Genomic DNA, 20,586 nt, shown 5'->3' with positions numbered 1-20,586 from the left:
TATGCAGGCACAATTCAAAATGCTCATCTTGTCTTTAAAAACCAGTGTAATAGGATATTCTCACACTATTCTGCCTAGTGCTATGATTATTTTCAGATATCTTTCTTTGGGTGCCTCACCTTCTGAACATCACCTTCCTTGGTGGTGTGGTATGTTATGATTGGAAAGGAAAATGAGAAGCTGAATTCTAGGAATGGAAATTATTTGTTGACCCTCTTTTTAGTCAACTTTTCTTATTTTTAATTCTTCTCGATTTGTTTATTTGTTGTATTGAAATTATGTTGTATTTGTTTAAATAGAAAATTTATTTTCATTTGAACTAGTTAGTTCCCACTGTCAAGTTTGCCTCATAATGTCTGTATTAAGACCACCACAATAAATGTTACAAATGAACAACAACAACAACATTAATAGATAAGTAATTAATTCAGTAAGAGAAAATATTGGATATGAATATTCTAGTTTCAAGCCCTGCCCCTCAAAGTTAAAACTAAGTTGAAGATGGTTCAGATGAAAGTTTTTAATTAAAGATGTATTCCCAGTCACAGGTAAGTTCAGATGAAGCATGTTTCTTATGGCAATTGAGGTTTGAGGCAAAGCAGATACTATTGTCCAGTCCAAACAGTTTCCTGCAACATCATTATTTGAAGATACAGCAGTAAAGGTAGGCCTATACTGGAAGTTAAGTTCAGGTAGGAACTTAAATCCAAAAAAACTCCCAGTTCCCACCCAAGGACAACTGGTGCTGATCAGGCTACAAGAGCTGAGGCAATCTGGAGGAACATCATATCCCTGAGGTAGGCACATGATTCTGGGAAGGTCAAAAAAGACAAGATGGGAGGCACAATCATATAACTGAAGCCCCACCCCCTTTTAATTGTGTGTGCAATGCAATGGAAAGGGGCAGGACATTGAAAATAAGTTGTGCCTGACATCTCTCCCTCACGAATGCCTCCACCTGAGTAAAGCATCCTGCCTATGGTGCTTCCCACTCAACTGAGTACTTTTCCACTTCTCTACTCTCTGCCTTTCACACAGTGGCATTCTTACTAAATACGTAAGTCAGTCACCCACCCTACCTGCCTGCCTGCCCTTCTTTCCCCCTCCTCTTCCTCCTTTTTTTTCTCTCACCTAGGATGGTGATTCTTTTATGAATATATATTTTATATTAAACATTAAAGAAAATATATAATAAAACATAGAAGAAAAGAGGGAATAAAAAATAAAATACAAATGAATAAAAATATCATGGCTGTTATAGTTTTCCAGAATAACATAGTTATAAACAACTGTATTCTATCACTTCTAATGATATATAAACAACTGTATTCTATCTGTTCTAATGTAGACTTTTGTTCTGGTTCTTCAAGGACAGAAGCAATAGTACATGATTCTGTCTTGCTACTAGTGCTAGGACCAGCATCCAATGTCATTCAAAGATAATTGATATGCCTTAGGAATGACATTTTATTTAACGTATATGATTTCTATGTGAAAAAGAAGATAAACTCTCATTTATCATTAGTTTATGATCCTCTACCCATTTTACACTAACTCCCCTTTCACAGAGAATAAACAGTTGTTTACAGAAGCATAAAACCCTAACACATTATTTTTCATTAAGGCAATATGTATTAAAAAAAAAAAAATCCTTACCTCACTAGCCTCAGGTTTCCAATATCTTAATGTAGCACACACTTTATTTTTACAGAATTTATCTGAACTTGTTTTATATTTTCTTTATAAAAATAACTGTGAGGTAAAGACAATAACAATGAAATAAAACAAAATTTCCAGAGACATTTTATGAATAAATCTCTATTTTCTTACCATCTAACCACAAAAACAAATGCCCTTAGTCAGTACTAAGAATAACATACATGCTTCTGTTGCACTAAACAGTTTGCAAAAGAATAAAAGATAATCAAAATCTCATTGAATTGAAAGGAACTGTTTCATTGATTTAGGTTTAATCCATAGCTGTCACATTTGTTCAACCACCAATAATAGTGAATGAAAAAAGCAATTCCTTTAAAAAAAATGTGAAAACAATTATGGTTCCATCTGTTGGGAAAACCACTTTCAAACAGATGTATTTGCTCTTTGACATTTCCTCATTGCTGGGGGATGAAAATAAAGTTCATAGTAGAAAAGATAAATATATCTACTTTCTCTCAAAATATGCATATTCAGGGTTGTTTACCTTTGCCTCTTAATTGGGAATGAGCCCCAATGAAACCAACTGTTATTTTTAGCTGATATAGGATTGTGTGGGATTGCACTCAAAATAATGCAGTCCCTTTGTTTATGGTGGATAGCTCTCAACATCCCTTTTGCAACTAGGGAACAACTATTAGTGTATCCAAAACATCCCTGGAATGGGTGGAGGGGAGATGTTTGCTTTTTAGGGAACTTCAGAAGATTAAGGGACATAATGAATGCCTTCAGCCTTTTTTTTTTTTATCCTCTTTAAAATCTATTCAAAATTGGGTTGATTGTTCATATTTTGTGATTTAAAGGCATTGCAATGGATGCCTTAAGGTTTGCAGTGATTTAAAGTGTCCATTTTAGTCCTTAAAAACCCTTAAAAATCTCCCACAAAATTGGACCAATTTTTCCCTTTTTGATTAATTTTAAGGGACAAAATAGCTGTCAAAGATTAAAGGGTCTGTTCTGATCTTTACATCCTTCTAACTTACTCCAAAAAGCTAAAAGAATAAGAAAAGGTGTCAACAACTCCAGTGATGCTATAACACTGCCAAAACAGAGACAGAAGTAAAGAAAAAAGAGCAAAGGAAAGTTGCCCATCATGGAGGGAAAGGCAATAAAACTAGCTTGCATATCATCCTAAAAGACATGCAAATAATTGACCTGTAAATGTGGGGGGGAAAAAAGAGGGGAAAAAGCTAAAGTCATTATTTTGGTACAAGAAAAATCCATATTAGCAATATTTTATTAGCTTTACTAAATAATTTTCAGGCTTCTTAAGGCAAGATAGTAAAAACATATAATCTTGTCTGTACTATGTTATATATTTTGGACTGCAGATGGGAGACAGTTTGTAGGTATGCAAATTTAGGTTTTACCAAGGACTCTCCCAACGTTTGCTCAAAAAAAAAAAAAAGACAATAAATATTCTCATCTTTGTAAATATCAAATACACATTTTACTTGTATTCTAGATAACTTTGAGTCAAATACTATGCCACAACTCATGCAGTAGCACAAAATCTGTCAGACAGCTGAAAATACATATTAGTCCAGGACACAAATGTCTGCAGCTAGCTAAATAATGAAATGTACATCATGACATCATGATACAAGTTCCACTCTTTCATTCCTTGCAAGTCTACAGTGTAAGTCCATAAGGAATAGAGTTTAGATCAGGATATCACAATGCACATTTCATCACTTTCCTCCCCTCTTCCTCCAATGGATGGCTATGGTCCATGATTTGCAGATAAGATTGATTCAAACTGAAATTTGCAAAAGTCCTTCTTTTTTGGCCTTTTTAATTGCATATATTAAATAATCCCAGCTAAGGATGGATCCTAGCACTGATAAATAAAAACAAACCAGGTGATTCACCTTGCCCCTTCTAAAATAGTTTGAGCATGAAATACTCAATGTATGTAGCACCTGTTCACATCTTGGCCTTTTCACATCTTTAGATACTAGGATAAAAGCTATGCTATATATTGAGCATACTATATACAAGCATAAGAACACATGAAGCTGTTTGAGCATTTCATGATTTGAAATAAATTAACATTTAAAAATAGAAAAGATAAAATAACAGCTTATAAGAAACAAAGAGGAGGAGGAGGAAGAGGAAGAGGATAGGCTCCATAACCAGGGGTGGACTGATCTTATAAGTCCTATATGCCAGCCGAGTGGGTGACACCAGCAAACCAAATGGCAATCAGAGAGTGATTTGTTCATGGCAACAGACTGATGGTAATATCTTCCAATAACAGATCACACTGCAATAGTGATCGGACAAAAACCACATCTAACATTTGACCACAGATATGCATCAGGCCTTCTATGACTTTGAGCAGCTCCATGTTAGCTATGGAGGCCATGAATGTCTGAGTCTGGCAGCAAATTAAAATCCCTGAAAACTAACAGCCTTGGGTTTCTGAAGCCAACTCAGCAACAGAATCCAGCAGTTCATGAAGGGATGATGCTGAGCAGCAGGGAGGGTAATGCAACAGCAGCAACCTTAACTATTCCCTGAAGCCCAACTTCAACCAGACAGTCTCTCATCCAGTTATCTGTGGAGCTGCTCCTCTGAGAGCCCTCAACAACTCACAGATCACAACAGCCATCACTGCCCTCCTCTGGGTTCTCAGCTGATGCATATCCAAAACTTACTTGGGCACAAATCTGAAAGGGGAATACCCCATTCTGGGCCCAAACAGGTCTTGGTTATGCATGTCAGGTCAGCACCCTCAACCGGAATAGGATCATGGACGAGGGCAGATTTATTGCAGACTGACTTGGCATTCAAAATGCCAAGGTGACCATGGGTCTGGTTTCCTGTTACAGAAAGTGAATGCTGAGGGCCAAACATTGGCATCACTCTCATTGTCCCTGACATACATACATTTATTTATTTATTTATTTATTTATTTATTTATCTGTATTTATTTATCTGGAAATTGCATACACATTCCTGCAATGCTGCTTGGAAACTGTAGAGATTTGACAGGTAGGGACTGCATTAAAGTCTTATTAAATGTCCTCACCTGTTCTGTATCCTAATTAGTCACTAAAAAGAGAAGAAAAAGTGTCAACAGCATCAGACGCTGCAGCTGTTATAACTTGTTTTACTAGAACAGCCATTGTTTGAGCAAGATTTATCCTCCCCTGCCCAGGTAACCTTAAATTAATAAGTGATAGCATGAATTGCAATAAAAGTGAGAATCATGAGAGCTGGTGACAGAATTTGGATAAGTAACCTAGTATTCCCACATCCACCCTTGCAATAGAGATACTAAAAGTATCTATCCTATTCCCACATCCAGTATACTAAAAGCTACCTGGAGGTAAGGTAGTTCTTCCTAACATAATGTGGGGATAAAGTAATAAAATGTGAATTCTAATAATGTCTGCTTTCCCTTGCCAGCATTATTTGCTATATGTCAATCACTTAGACATAAAGGGTGGACATTCCATTTTAATTATGAAACAAATTAAAAATGCAAATTAAGAACAAGGGATACCCAAATGATAATATAAGGTGTTATTAGTAGTACAGTTTCATAATTCAAGGCTATTATTTGAATTCATCATTATTAATTCACATTTACTATGCATAGAATTTTATAGTAAACTATAGTTCTTATCATATGTTTATTCTATTTAATGACATATATTGTGGATATGAATCTTTGTATTAAAAAAAGAAAGGGCAAATATTGTTATACAAAGTAAGGAATTAATACAGACACTCAAACTATGGTAAAATCCAGACTAACATGCAACTATTAGTCACTGTGAAAAACCTTTGTCAGCTGTCATCAGGCATCAGAAAGTATAAATTGAAATACCAAAAATATAACCCAGTTCTGTCACTCCCATTCACAATGATGCATACCTCTTATAATACACATTAACATGCAGACATACACACACTTGCTTTACTGTTTAGAAAAGGACATACATCATTAAACCCCATCGTGTTCATTAATACTTCCTCTGTAGCTTGAAATTAAAATTTCTCATTCTGATGGCCTCTATGGATAGAATTCTTAACCCATCTAAGACAGAAGAGAGCTTAAGCCATGAGTAGGGTTTTTGTTTTTTGTTTTTAACATGGTAAGCCAAGTACCATGCTTTTGATCAAATTCCAGTAGTAGTTGGCCAAGTCAGGACAAAAACTTTAGTACCTTTCAATTATATTTACATGCACTTTAAATGTAGTTATTATGGTTATCCTATAATAATGTACTGTATTTAATACATCCTTCCCATTGTCATATTAAAAATTACAATTTGGTGCTATACCAAAGCTTCAGTTTGGGCACTGATTTAGTTACTTCTGCCCTAAACCATCACAAGTCTTTGTGCCTTACCCTTGTGCATGATTGGCCATGCAATAGGTAATAAAGGAATATAACCTTCAAAGGCAAGTCATATCTGGTTTCCCTTCCTTTCTTTGATACAGGATTTAGGCTATTTTTGTATGGGTAGAATTAGATTCTATATATTCACAATAGGCCTTGTGAATAGAGAACATCCACAATCTTTTTCTCTCAGAGTCAGGAGGATCAAATAGGCAATCACATTTAAGACAAGATATCATTTCATAACTGAAGAAAGCTGTGATTCATTTAAGCTAATGATAATGGAAAGTTTCAGGAGTGACAAAACTGTTGCATAACTCTGTACATCTTTCAGCTGATATAGCATTTAGTGAGAATCTTATACTGAGAAGTGATAACAGTGCCATAACCTGAAATTCCTGAAAGAAATCTAACCATTTGGAATGAGATGGATGATGGCAGTTTCATTCCTCTCCATAAAATTTCTCACAGTCATAGTTCACTTGGCAAAAAATAGTGGATTTCTCAAAACCATTCAATCATATTTCTATAGTAGTTTACAATCTGATTTTAAAATATTTAGTTTTGGATAATTTTCTGCTTAGCCTAGAAAGTTTGATTATGGGCTTTATCCTTGAGCCCTATCAGTAAAATACAAAGCTAAGCATTAGACATTAAGGCAACTTTTAAAAATATGGCAACAACTTCTTGTTCTTATTTACATTCCTAATCACATCATTGATTTTGGTAATCTTTCCTGCACTAAGAACAGTTATTAATTCTCTCAAAACAGAACCAGGGCATGTATTTATTTGTTTTGTAAACCTAGATAATTAAAATTACACTGACTAATGACACTCTAGAGATTTCTTTTACAATTGCTAGAAAGACCACATCCATTGTTAATGGGGAAACTAAAACTAGCACAGAATTTCACAATATAACTGAAATTCTGCATGTGCACATGAAGATCATTCTTCTTCTTCTTCTTCTTCTTCTTCTTCTTCTTCTTCTTCTTCTTCTTCTTCTTCTTCTTCTTCTTCTTCTCCTCCTCCTCCTCCTCCTCCTCCTCCTCCTCCTCCTCCTCCTCCTCTACTTCTGGTAGTCCTTGATACTGTGTAAGTCCAACCATGCGGATTTATTATTATTTAAAGTGAACAGAAACTCAGACTAAAGAAATAGTAATGTGTCAGCTTCACACACATTGTTTTGTAACTGGAATGCCAATTAAGAATGGTATCACTGAAAGACTGAAAAGGAATATTGAAACTGGCTTCCTTTATTTATATAGTCACTTGAGAGTTGTAGTATTTTGTTGGTTTTCCAGAAGTTAATAAATTGTCTGTTTAAAATTAAAGTTAGTAGAAAAGAGAATCTTTGCTCAGAATCAGAATCCTTATTCAAGGTAATTGATGCATTAAGTTTTTTATATTCTAGTCAGAGTTATCTTTACATAGACAAAGATCACTTTCAATTCATTTTTGCTTGTTCCTTTTTTTCTCCCACAAAACTTGTTGTTACCCTTAGTCCACTAAGTAATAGACCACTTAGTTTGAAAATGAGACAAGGGATTAATATCTTGAACCAGTTGATTTGTATGGGTTGTTTTAAAGATTTTGAGAAATTACACTATGAATATGATTCACCTTGGCAATACATGCAACTGAAAATGTACTGACTAAACAGGATGGCCTGGATATTTTAGCAGCCTCAGAGCAGTTTTATGATCCTTAACAGATGCAGCATTTGAACTAAAACCAACAATCCAATTTTAGAAAAAGCAAACTGTAAGTTAGTACTTGTTTCATATCTGAACTGTGGAATGAAAAATTGAAATATCTAATATTGGAAAATCAATAGATCCAGGGTTTAGGAAATGCTAAACACACTTCTTATAATTTAAGAATAAAATTAATTTATCAGAAAATATTGTTTCATATCAACTGGACCCCTCAAAGAATGTTTAAAAAAGGTTGGACATTAGAATTTTTGTGCTGGCATTAAAAGAAATTTGAGGGCTCTTTAACTCAAAAGATTGGTCTTGTCCAGCTGTAGCTTTGGATTGATTTAAAATCATAACATATATTAATATAATTTTGAAAAGAAATGTAATACCTAAAGATGTAAATGTGATGCTGAACTATATTCTTCACTCATGAAAAGCTTTGGCTTTACCAAGCTTTTGGGTTATAATTTTGGGTCTGGGGTATAATTTACCAAGTCCAAGTGGATTAGTTGATGTAAGTAAAGTAGAAAAAAAACTTTTTGCGATTAAGGGATGGGTTCAGAATATGAGTCTGTTATCTATTTTTGAAATGTTGTTTTAAAAATAAGATGAAGGTATATCTGCATGGTCTAGATTTAATGATAATCTTAAAGACTGGATTTTAATTGATATTAAGTGGACATTATATGGATCCTTCTTTTTTCTCATTTTTTTAATTATCTTTTTTTCTTTTTTATATTTGTTTATATTTGTCTTAATTATCGTAACTTCCTTTTCTCTTTGTATATATGTATATCCCTGATTCCACAATTAAAACACATTAAGGATAACCGGAAGCCATCTTAGCCCTTTAACTATTAAACTTTAACAGATGCCTCTGATTAGGATCATCATCATCATCATCATCATCATCATCATCATCATCATCAATCTCCATTAATAAAGTAGAGGAATGGTGCTTAACCTGGAGATAATTTAATGGTGATATTCCCTTTGCAATACTTTTGTGGAGTTGTTAGTATTCAATGGATGACAGTATAAGTAAGTTTAAAACAATAAAATGAAAAGATCCTATCTGGGAGAAATAGGAAAAGAACAGATGGTATCTGATTAAAAATAAAAATAGAACACATCAGGTAGCTATTAAATATCTGGGCACAATTTATCTTGACCTTTTACTCCTTTTTTCACTCTAAATCTTCACTGAAACACTATTTTGTGATAAGTGTGTGTTTTGTGTATGTGTGTGTATACACATACACACACAAACACACATCTATTTGAAGAGACCATGGGTTAAACATGAATCTGATTGTATCTTAGGAACACTGATATTGATTAATACTATTCTGTTACCATTCTTAATGGAATTGCCTTAACTCATATTACAATATAGACTATGCAACACAAGTAAGTGTTTCTTATGGATTGGCAATGAAAGTTAATTCAATACAGCTTCATTACTCTGTATTTTTCAGCTAGTTCACATAACCATTTTCTCACTATGAAGAGGCATCAATGAATGAACAGGGTTAATTTTTGGCATTAACGTCCACCAAGATAATCTGGAATTTGTCTGCTATTTGTTTAAGATGGGTGATAAACACGGTCATAGGCATGGAGACCAAATTCTGTGAGAAAAGGTTGAAAGTATTGAGTATGTTTAGTCTGGAGAAGAGACCATTAAGAGTTATGAAAGTCATTTTCAAATATTTAAAAAGCTGTCATATAGATAATAAAACATTATAATTTTTACCTCTGGCATGTCATTTAAGGACCAAGTATAACCCTTTGCCAAAAGTTGTACCATCACTTTAGAATATATGATCCAAGCTATTAGGGTCTGTTTGTGGAGAGAATTCTGAAACATGCATTGTAACAATGTGACACAAACTCTACCTCTTCTTTACTTGCATGTAGTACCACAATGAAAGAACAGATCTTGCACTGTGACAGCATGATGCACATTTTGCCTGTATGAAATAATTGTGGTTAGGAACAAATACCTATGATCCAAATGAAGAGCAAAGGTGATTTTAACTACACTGTAGGAAGAATTTCCTGAAAAGAGTTGCTTAAGTGTAATGGTCTGATCACAGCCTGATATTCAGGAGACAGTTGGGAAAGTAACAGCCACCTGCAAATTCCTCAATTATCTGGAAAGAGAGCAGCCAGCTCACCAGATCATTAAAAAAGCCATATCTAAGAACTGAAAAACTCTCCAAACATCTAGAACCTCTAAATTGGGTTCTAGAATAAAAAGGCTTGGCTTGGGAGATTTCTGTAACCTTACCCATTCCCTTTCAATAAATTTGGTTAAAGAAGACTGTGAGAATCTTGCTGTCAATTGCGCCAACTATCAAGAGCTTGGCATTAACAACTGAACTTACTTGTTGGAAAATAGTTCTATCTCTCTTTCTGTCTCTGTCTCTGTCTCTCTCTGTTTAAACAGAGATTGGATGTCACTTAGCATGGATACTATAGCAGTGGACATGTTGCACTGTAGCAATAATAACACAACATGTAAATAGGTCCGCATCAGGAATTTTCACTTATTTTATTTTACAGTATTTATAGCCCGCCCCAATCCTGATGAGTTCAACAAAGTTGAAAACAATAGTAAAACATTAAAAACAGATATAAATAATAACAACCAACTAGGGAAAAAATGAAAATAAGTATGTAAAAGGCATTATTCACGTCACCTAAGGCCCAAATGCCTTCTGGGATAGCACAGCTTTGGTACATTTTTCAAAATACTTATAACTTGTAAGTTATAATCCTTATTTTTGGGGACAGAATGTTCCATAAAATGGACATCACCAAAAGTAGTCCTAACCCCTGATCCATGCCCCATGAACCTCACAAAGAGAGAGGGACAGAGAGATAGAGAGAGAGAGAGTCACAACAGGCCCTCTCAAAACGACCAGAGGCACTGCTTCATTTTCATTACTGATAGAAAACACTGCTTCCAATCAACAACCTTTATTGTTTTAAGAAACAAAAAAGACTTGATGTGATGGATGAATGGATGGACGGACAGACAGACAGACAGACAGATAGATAATTTGCTGATCTTCTGATCATTGACTAACCACATTGTTAGGTATGCTTAGATCCAAATAAGTCAGAATGGCGAAATGGGAGTGGTAGGCCTGTACATCAAAAAAGCATTAGGTTGGAATACTCTGCCAGAGATATAAGCGACAAGCACAGAAGAAAACAAGCAATCAAACAAAAGAGTTATGTCAAAATACGTAATGTTCCTGTAGTAAAAACAAAATACATTGTGTTTCTTTAACACCAGGCCAGAAAATCACCTTTTCCTGACTCTAAATCCTTGGATAATTGGATGAAAACACTTTCTACAGGAAAGGTAGACAAATGATGATCAAACCTCAGATGTTTCACTGGGGAGAGAGGAATCTGTTGTTCATTTTCCATTTCAATATGTAAGATAGATTTACCAGCCTAAAACCATTTATTTGCATTTCTAAATGACAGCATGAAGGAAAATGTGGTTTTTACAAAAAGATTAGTCTTCATTTGTAGAAGTAATAGCAGCCTAAAATGATGACATATGGAGGAGCAGACAAGAACTGTGGTGCTGGGTTGATTCTTGTCATTTGCTTCCAAAATCAAGAATAAATAAATACATACATACATAAAACATTTTTGTTGGCATTAAAGCAATTAATAAGAGGAGAAAAAGCATGTCTGCTGTAAAACTAGACTTGGACTTCTTATTAATCAATAGCTTCTATTGAAGAAAGTCTTATATGGCATTGCAGCTGCAACAGTATTATTAGAAAATGATATAGTGAGCATTAGGATATATAATTCATATTGCCTTCATTTGCTCAGACTATTGTGAAAATCCATAAATCATTTTCTTGTTCATGTATTACCTAAGTGCAATTTATCATTTTGCATTAGGGGGCTGCTTCAGATCATCAGTGCTTTTAATTCACTATTTAGAGTTTAACAAAATGCTGTCCAGCCCTGCCTGACAAGTGAGACTATATGAAAATGGAGTGCCCTCGTGTGTAGTTTGGACAAACCTAGAGAAGAGATAAAGATGCTGGCAGCAGTTAATAGTATGTTGTTAGCCTAATGCCTTGCTTATGCATATTAGATGCAGTCAGTGGGAACTTATCTTCCTCTGCTACACATGAAAATGGCAGGGAATTGTACAGTAGCAATGCATTCTATGTACAGAATTTTTCTGGCTTGGACAATCAAGATACAGATGCATATCCACACAAAATGAGGGTATAGGAGAAATAAAATAATAGAAAAAAGCTACCTCATGCTACTCCAGGACATTGGCTCCTCTAGCCCAGTATACAGAACATTGATTGGCAGCATATCTCTATTTCATTGCACTGATCAGCAGCAGCTCTATAGTTTTTCATTCCTACCTGGAGATGTCACAAATTGAACAGTGATCTTCTGCATGGAAAGCATGTGCTCTGCCATTAACACACAACACTTTTTTTTCCTTCATTATGAAAGAAGTGGGTGAGTGCTGTCAAATCAGCAGTTGTCTTAGCAATCTCCTAGATAATCTTTCTCCAAGATCATCTGTTCTCATCCTGATCTTGTAGGACTCTCAAAGGTGCTTTATTGGTGCTACAGTATAATCAATCCCATCCTCTTCTTACATTTCCTTCTACTTTTCCCAGCATTATGGATTATTCAAGGGAGCTAGGTCTTTGTGTACTATTTGAGCTGATAATTTGTGATTCAAGTGAGAAATCTAGATTGATTTGTTCTATGACTTGCTATTGTACACAATAAATCAACTAAACAAATAAATAAATAAGCTATAATCAGAACTATCCCTCCCCCAACTGTGGGAAAGTACAGAAGCTATTACTACAGGTAGTTCTCGGGTTACACCCATTCATTCAGCAACCATTCAACCTTATGGTGGCGCTGAACAAATGGTACTTACAATGGGTCCTCATAGTTCCAGCTGTTGCAACATCTCCACAGTCATGTGATCATGATCCAGGCACTTGGCACCCAGCTTGCGATTATGACATTTCAGCGAGCTGCAGGCACATGATCGTGATTTTCGACGTTCCCAGCCGGCTTCCCACAAGCAAAGTCAATGGGGAAGCTGGGCAGAAAGTTGGAAGTCACAGTCATATGAGGTCCTTGCTTAATGACCCCTGCAGTTCTCATTTAATGACAGCAACCAGGAGTTCCAGTACTGCCATCACTAAGTGATGTGGTCATGTGACATCGCGCTTTATGACTGCATCACTTAGCGATGGCAATTCCAGTTCCAATTGCCACTGTAACCTGTACTGACTTGTATTAATTTTGATAGGCATTTATACAGTTTTAATCTGTAAATTACTCTAGGAGAAATGTATGGCCTGTAACTTGGCTTAACAATATTTTGAGTAAGAAAATATAATGCATTTCTTTTCACATAACAGTATTATTATTAATTGTCTCCTTTTTATTTCCCTGAAATGTAACATTTCTCTATCATCTGTTTATCTGTTTTTGTCACTAACATTAATGGGCAAACATTCTGAGGTAGGAAATATTGCAAGAATGATGCTGTATTGTTGATACGTCTAAGAAAAGATTAAAAACTTATATTTTTTTAAAATTTTTAAATACCTACCTACTGTATTCCTCAACATGGAAGCTTAGGTGCTGACATATTGAACAAAACACACATATGATTCATACTGATTCTTTTCTCCCAGGAAAGATCCAGGAAAGTGTAACATACAGTCCATAAATGTTGAAAAGATAACTGTGCAATTCGCTAAAATATAGTACATTAATGACCCACAATCTTTTTATAAGATAGCCTAGATCTGCTTCTGTGCTCAAAGGAAATTGGAGGAAATTCTCATTGTTTCTCTCCCAACCCTTTAACAACTGCAAATATGCTATATCAATAGGTAAATTTGCTGTTCTGCCTTTCAAAGAAGGTAATACCCTCAAACAGATGTTCTCAAAATACACTGATGTATTTTCTTAAGATTTGAACATTATACACACACACACACACACACACACACACACAGACAGATATATATATATATAAACTGGTGGCCTTTTTGATTCTTTTAACAATAAAAGAATAGTGTTAGATTTATAGCATAGATTAACAATTAGTTTTTATTTATTTATTTATTTGAATTATTATAGCTGCCTAATTATGATGGACTCTGTTGATGTAAAGGTGTTTAAAACAGCTGATAAACATTCCTTCTCAGTTTGGCACACAGCCATACCATCAGTTAATTCAAAAAGTAATAATAAAATAACTGTAATAATAAAATTCTACTGAATCTGTGTTGTCTTGAACTGGATTATTGTTACTAATTACATACTAAGGTTCTTTTTCCATTACTGAGTTAAAATGCTGGCCACCCACTTTTAAGTCAGCATGAACAATACAGGCATTACTTTTTCTACTGCCAGTTCCTATCGTGCTTCTGTTCTATCTGTTCCAAGTCACTGCCAAATGGTATTCTCCTGATTGGTGAGTATACCACTCAGTATAAACAAGGTGACTGGTTTTCACCTCTGGATTTGCTGCTACCTTGTCCCCACTCAACATATCATTAACCAATGGGAAAAATATCCACTAGGCAAGCCAATGCCATAGGAGTGGGGACATCTGACTTTGTGACAGTTGGAATTTCTCTAGGCTGGCTTGTCTGCACTTCCTCCCATGTGGTTACCTCTCAAGTTAAGATATGTTTAAATAAATGGTAAGACATTAGGAGAGAAATAGCTCCAGAAAGCATGAAGGAACTCTGCCATTATGGTGTAGCTAGCTGGAACCTATAGAGCAGAAGAGCTGAAACTGCATAGTTGCTGGATAGCCCCCATTCTTATTTCAGGGGAAAGTGAGAAGTAAAACTGGTATTGTTGAATATAGGGGAATAAACTAATAAAACCAAAAGCCCAGTTCAACATTTCTCATTATTGTCTGGACACTGCAGCGAAGCAACACTGATTCAGTTAAAGATAAAGATACTTTTCAAAGTATTGTTAAAATGGAAAAACATAAAAATGTTCCCTTTTCCCCCCAATAGAACAGTGGAGGTTTGGTCATGAATGCTATTAAAATAGTGCTTATAAGATCCTTGTTCTTCCCAAAATAAAATTGTGGATAGCTCTGCTCCCCTTTCCAGTGCCTTGCTGAAATCCTAGAAAGAAGTCAAAAATGGGGAACAGGAAGGAGACGGGTATGTAAAGCACTGAAGTAACAAAATGCTCATAGGAAGGGCAACTCTGGAAGAGAAATGGCTGCAGTGAAGGTTGACTAATAACCAGATTTTTTGGGGGGGGGAGGGCATACCTGCACCTCCTAACAATCCCAAACTGTCCACAACTCTGATCACGCCCACAACAGGTCAGCTGAAATTAAGGTTTTATACACTTTGAAGTTCTGGCAGGATAGTGTTGGCTTAAGGGAAGAGTATTACTTGTATTATCAATAGACCCAATCACAGCTCTTCACTCAGGAGCTGGCGATGAAACACTGACATCTTAGGACCAAGGGGGATTGGTGATCATGCCATAGTAAACTGCAAGTAGGGAGAGGGACTAAGTTTGTAGAACTGAATTTCAATGGCTCATTCACAAATGTAGTAAATCTTTCAGGATGAACCCTATGCACATTTAATTTCCAGGAAACATAGACTTGACTAAGTATGCATAGGGAGTGACCTGTTAATGGTACACCTAACATAACATGTATACCTGTATGAACTAAGCTGTTGTTCCCAATCTGGACAACCTCCAATAGAATTCTCTAGGCTGCTGCCATTACTAAGAATCATGGAAGCTGGTCCTTACATCTGGATGGCAACTCAGGATGGAGAAGGCTGCAATGTACTAAAAATTGCTTCATAAAAGCATTTTTTGTCTTTGGGGTTTTCTGGTATTTCTCCTTCAGTGCTTAGAGATAAATCAGATTAAACAGGAACTTCCTTAAACAGCTGTGCATTGCTTTGGAGTCAGTTCCAAAAATGTTTTCCAGAACATCCAGGGGTGCAATCATAGCACTGGTCTGCATTTCATTAAAGCAGCTGCATAATTTCAAGGTCCACATACCTACCCTCACGTTCTTATTTGCTCACTTAAAAAACACATTCCTCACTTTCTAAATGTTATCCAGCCCATAATCCTAGCACTGATGTCAATGTCACTCTCAGCTGTATGTCCAGACCCATGGGATCACATACCAAAAGGGTAGAGAAAAGGAAACAATGTTCAAAAATTAGAAACACAAAGTTTGTGTTTCTGTGCTTTTGTATGATACTATATTTGGTCAACAGACATGTTTTGTGAGGTTTTATTCCAGATTTTTTTTCAAACTGAGCTAACTAACTGTTAGGCTTCAACATTCCCATCATATCCAGCCAATGTGGCATCCACTCCCACATATCCATAGGCAACAGGTTGTGGGAAGGTTGTTTTACTTGGCGGCTTTGTAATTTTCTTTGCCCACATGAAGAAATATGCTTCTGTTTGCCCCTTGTTCCACATTGTTTATTGGTTAATTATCCTATTTGGACCATCTTTTTTTCTCTCCTTCAGAGGATGCCTTTTATTACCCCATCAGGGTTTCTTGTTTTTCCTCATTTATTCAGAAAAAAAAAAAGCCTCTCACCAAGCTCCAAGCATGGCACAATAAGAGGATTTAGAAACAGATTGCTTTCAAGTCATGTTAAATCACCACAAGCAGTCATTTATCCAGATGTTAACAAACTGGCCCACTTTCCTTTTCCCAAAGGAAAATGCCTAACACGGAAAGTCCATTTTCCTCCTGCTCCCCACCATTTTCCCTATGAAAATTCTTAAAAGGAAAGCAAGCATTTTTAAACAGAGCAAAATATAAAAAAGAAGGGGACAAGAGGAAACCTTAAAATACCAAAAAATATCAATAATAAAACTGTTTTACCCTGATCCAGAACTGAACAAGCAGCTTTTGATCATTTCCACATGATTGGAGAACTGCACGACCCTGTAAATCACTAGTAAGAAAAGGGCCTAAATCACCTCAAGGGAGCAATTGAGACTGCCCCTGATTTTGTATGCTTGCCCTTCCTCAGTGAGTAAACTGGGAAGGTAAATCCTTCATGCAGACTCCTTTATGCCTCACCCAGTTAGTTTTCTTGGCAACAATACCAAAGCAGTCATCTTCGGGCTGTCTTCAGTCCTGAGACTTTCAGGTGCTCACCCACCAAAATGCCATCAGGTCTGACTCACTTGGCCAAGGTCAGGTAAGAGATGCCACTGTTGAGCAATAAACTGGACTTTCCTTGATGTATTAGGGGAGGTAGCAAGTAAGTAACGTGACCTTTAACTTCTTAGCAATTTGTTTCTGTAATTCCATTTTTTCGCAAAATGTGGGATTCTGCCTGGTTGGGGATGAGAGGGAGGGGGCGGGGAGCGCTGCATAAGATTCACGTAAAGGAGGCTTGAGGCATGAAGAAGGAATCGGGCTTCCCGGGAGAAATAGAGAAGGAATTCGGAGACACAGGAATAAGAGGCACAGGAATTTCAATGCAAATGCAATGAGGTCATTTCGTGAACAACATGAGACACTCGCAGTCCGCCCAGCCGCATCACACGCCAGCCACCGCCGAAGCAGAAAAGGCCAGGCAGCGAATCGGAGGCTTGCACGTGTTTACGAAGGGGGCCGTTCTAGTTTTCCGTTCGAACCACCGATCTGCAGCCACTCGTCTTCTTCAGAAGGAGGGCGGCGCGCGACGGCGTAGCTGGCTGTCACGTGCAGGGGAGCGAGAGCGAGAGAGCGACGAAAGGGTGGAGAAAGACCAGTGCCGTGCACACGCGCAGACGCGCGTTTGGCGTCTAGTACTACACACGGCGTCGTGAACGGACATCACAACTCCAGCAGAGACTCGCTCTGATCGCTAGGAGGAGCCTGCTGCTTATATTTGCGAAGCGAAGATCGTTTCTCTCCATCTTCCGGCTGGGGGGGAGATGCAGTGCATACAGGAGATTATTACTTGTGCAGTGCATACAGGAGATTATTTACTATCCGGACCCGTCCATTTCGTGTTCTCTCTGTCTCCTTTTAAACCTACAGTACCCGTTTTCAAGGAGAATTCGGTCGCGACTGAATGTAGTTTTCTCCACCCGTTCCCCCCCCCCTCACTGAAGCTGAATCTTGTCTGATATTTTCAACAAAACATTCCTGATTCCTTCTTCATGCCTCAAGCCTCCTTTACGTGAATCAGTTCAGCCATCCATATGGCATTTTAGAGCAATAGATTAAATCGGGCGAGTTTTAACCATTGCACACAGCTGTCAGCATATCCAGATGTTGAAAATCTTTTTTAGCCTCACCAAATGAATGCCTGAAAGGGAGCTCCGAGGGGCACATAAAGAATATTCACCTAGCGGTCCCCCTTTCACTCTGAGTAAGCCACAGGTCTCGTTGATGCCTTCACCCGCCTCTCCCTTCCTTTCTACCAGCGTGTGACGCTGCAGCGGCGGCTTTCACGCAGCTTTGCTCTGCCGGTCCGTAAATTTACTGCAGCTAAGACCTAGCCCCCGCTCCCGCTTTTCCTCTCCCTGGCAGCCTAGGCTCTCCTCTGCTCAAAGGCAGGACCTATTCACGTGAAAAGAAGCGGAGGCGGAGAGCCGGCTGCTGCCAGGAGAAGGATGCTAGAGATGTGTGCCTTGCAGCGGTGGGTGAGGGGAGGGCGACAGATCTGCTTCTCAGAAAGCTAAGAATCCTTTTTTTACTGGCTGGGTGGAGGAAACGGACATATGCTATTACATTAAAGGGAGTTGTGTTTTGACGGCTCTGGGGATATCCTCCTAGGCTGCTTTGATCTTGTGATTCCGTATCTTTCCTGGAAATCTATATGGCGCTTCAACCGTAATAGCCAAATGGATCTAGTGCTCGATGTTTCGGATAGGCTTAGACCTAAAACATAAGGGGATTGAGATTAAATATATGTTCAGAGGAAAATCGGGTTTTCGATTATTTGTGCTAAGCTTCAGTGAAGAAATTGCGTTTGCGTTCATTCTATTGAAAAAAAAAATCAGAATATAATCCACAGAGATAAGGGGGAAACACATATACATGTTTAGCACTTACTAATAAGGGATATTAATTATGTTCGTCAACTAGATGTCTAAATGTTTGAATGTGCTTGAACACGGCATCTCCCCTGTGTCCTCCATATCTGTGCAAGAGACCTTGGCAACACAGTAAAAATAAAATTATAACCAGAGACTGCCATTTATACATTATTTCTTTAGAAGCAATCCCTTAATAGCTCTGTTTTCAGCACTGTGATTTGGAGAGTTCTTTCAGGTTGCTGTCCTATACACAGTAGTTACTTTGGAATAAACATATATATAGGACTCCATGGTAAATAGCCATTTCCAAGAGAATCTACCCCTGATCTGGGAGGCCAGCCTACTGACTACTTATGTTGCAACCTTCCAACTCTTGCTTCAGATTAGCTTCGCAGAAATTCCTTGAATCCTAGCAATGCAAGTTTATGCTTTCCTGGTCAGTAGCATGCCCTATGGAGTTCTTTCAGGCAAGATGTAAAATGAAGTATTCTATTTTTGAGACACATTCCGCCATTCTGCTCCAATTCGCCATTCAGCGATGCTTCAGATCTACTTCAGTGATACACCATTCGAGGAAGGGGATGCAAGAACTCGGTGACGCCTGTCCCTTCCCTGCAAGCGCTAAGTCTCTCCGGTGGGGGCGAACTTAGCCTCAGGGGTTTTGCAGTTCCAGGAAGTTTAAGAAGTCGCGAAGCAGCATTTCACCAAGAGAGCACTTGGATCCGTTGCTATAGTACAATTCCTCTGTGCCACCATATTAAATCAGGAGACCCAAGAGCAGTAGTAAACACCCGATCCGTAGGGGTCTAACGTAGGCTTAAGCAGCGAACAAGCACATTTATTGATCTTAATTTCTAGCCATCACAAAGCAGAGCCAAAAGCTATTATAAAAGCCAAAGGGGAGCCCTCTTTCTTCCTGCCCCCAGCTTCTAAAGGATACATTGTCTGTCACCACTCCCATTTAAGCCAATATGTTTACAATTAGAGCCATAAATTCGGCTGCTTTCCCCAATCTTGTGCTCTGCACATGTAATGGATTTCAGCACCCATAATTTGGCAGTGCTGGCCAGATATTGTAGAAATTGAAATTCAGTTTTTCTGGGGTACAGCAATTTTGGGAAACATTGTTTAGGGTATGTATATGTATATGTGAGATGTCAATCTGATACAGCGAGCCCTTGTTTAGGAAAGTCTATCTAAAACATTTACGAGCTTTTTGCCACGCTGTTCCTGGCAGTTTTTATAGCATCACGTGACCTGGAAGGATCTCACCATCTGCCCCTCCTTCCTTTTCTTGCTTAATTTCTTCTGCCGAGCAGCTTGTACAGTGAAATCGATTAAAGCGCAAAAGAAAGTGCGGCCAAGTGTTTTCTATATGAGCAATATTGCCTCCCTCCAGAAAGGATTCAACTTTAGACACTTCGTGGAAAGTACAATTCTCTAATGTGTTTGTTAGGATACAATATTAATAAGGCAAATACGCATCAGACCAAGAGGAAAATATGTACGGAAAATCTACCTCAATTGTTCCTTGTTTATTTTGTTATTTCAAGGAGTTTCCTTTTTTAAAACAAGGAGGGTGTGGAAAGATCCAAAGACGAAAGGGAAAGTCCGCAGCAGGTGGAAATTCCATCTCTAAGGACCAGCTTGTTTATTAGCGTCATGGTTTTGCAGTGATGACGAGAAGTAATCTCCTTGCTCAGTA

This window comes from Python bivittatus, unplaced genomic scaffold (genome assembly GCF_059951505.1).
Source record: "Python bivittatus isolate LINGU-HERP-01145 unplaced genomic scaffold, Pbiv_v1 ctg000070_np1212, whole genome shotgun sequence".
In the NCBI taxonomy this organism is placed as follows: domain Eukaryota; kingdom Metazoa; phylum Chordata; class Lepidosauria; order Squamata; family Pythonidae; genus Python; species Python bivittatus.
Note: the sequence above shows the minus strand (reverse complement) of the source record.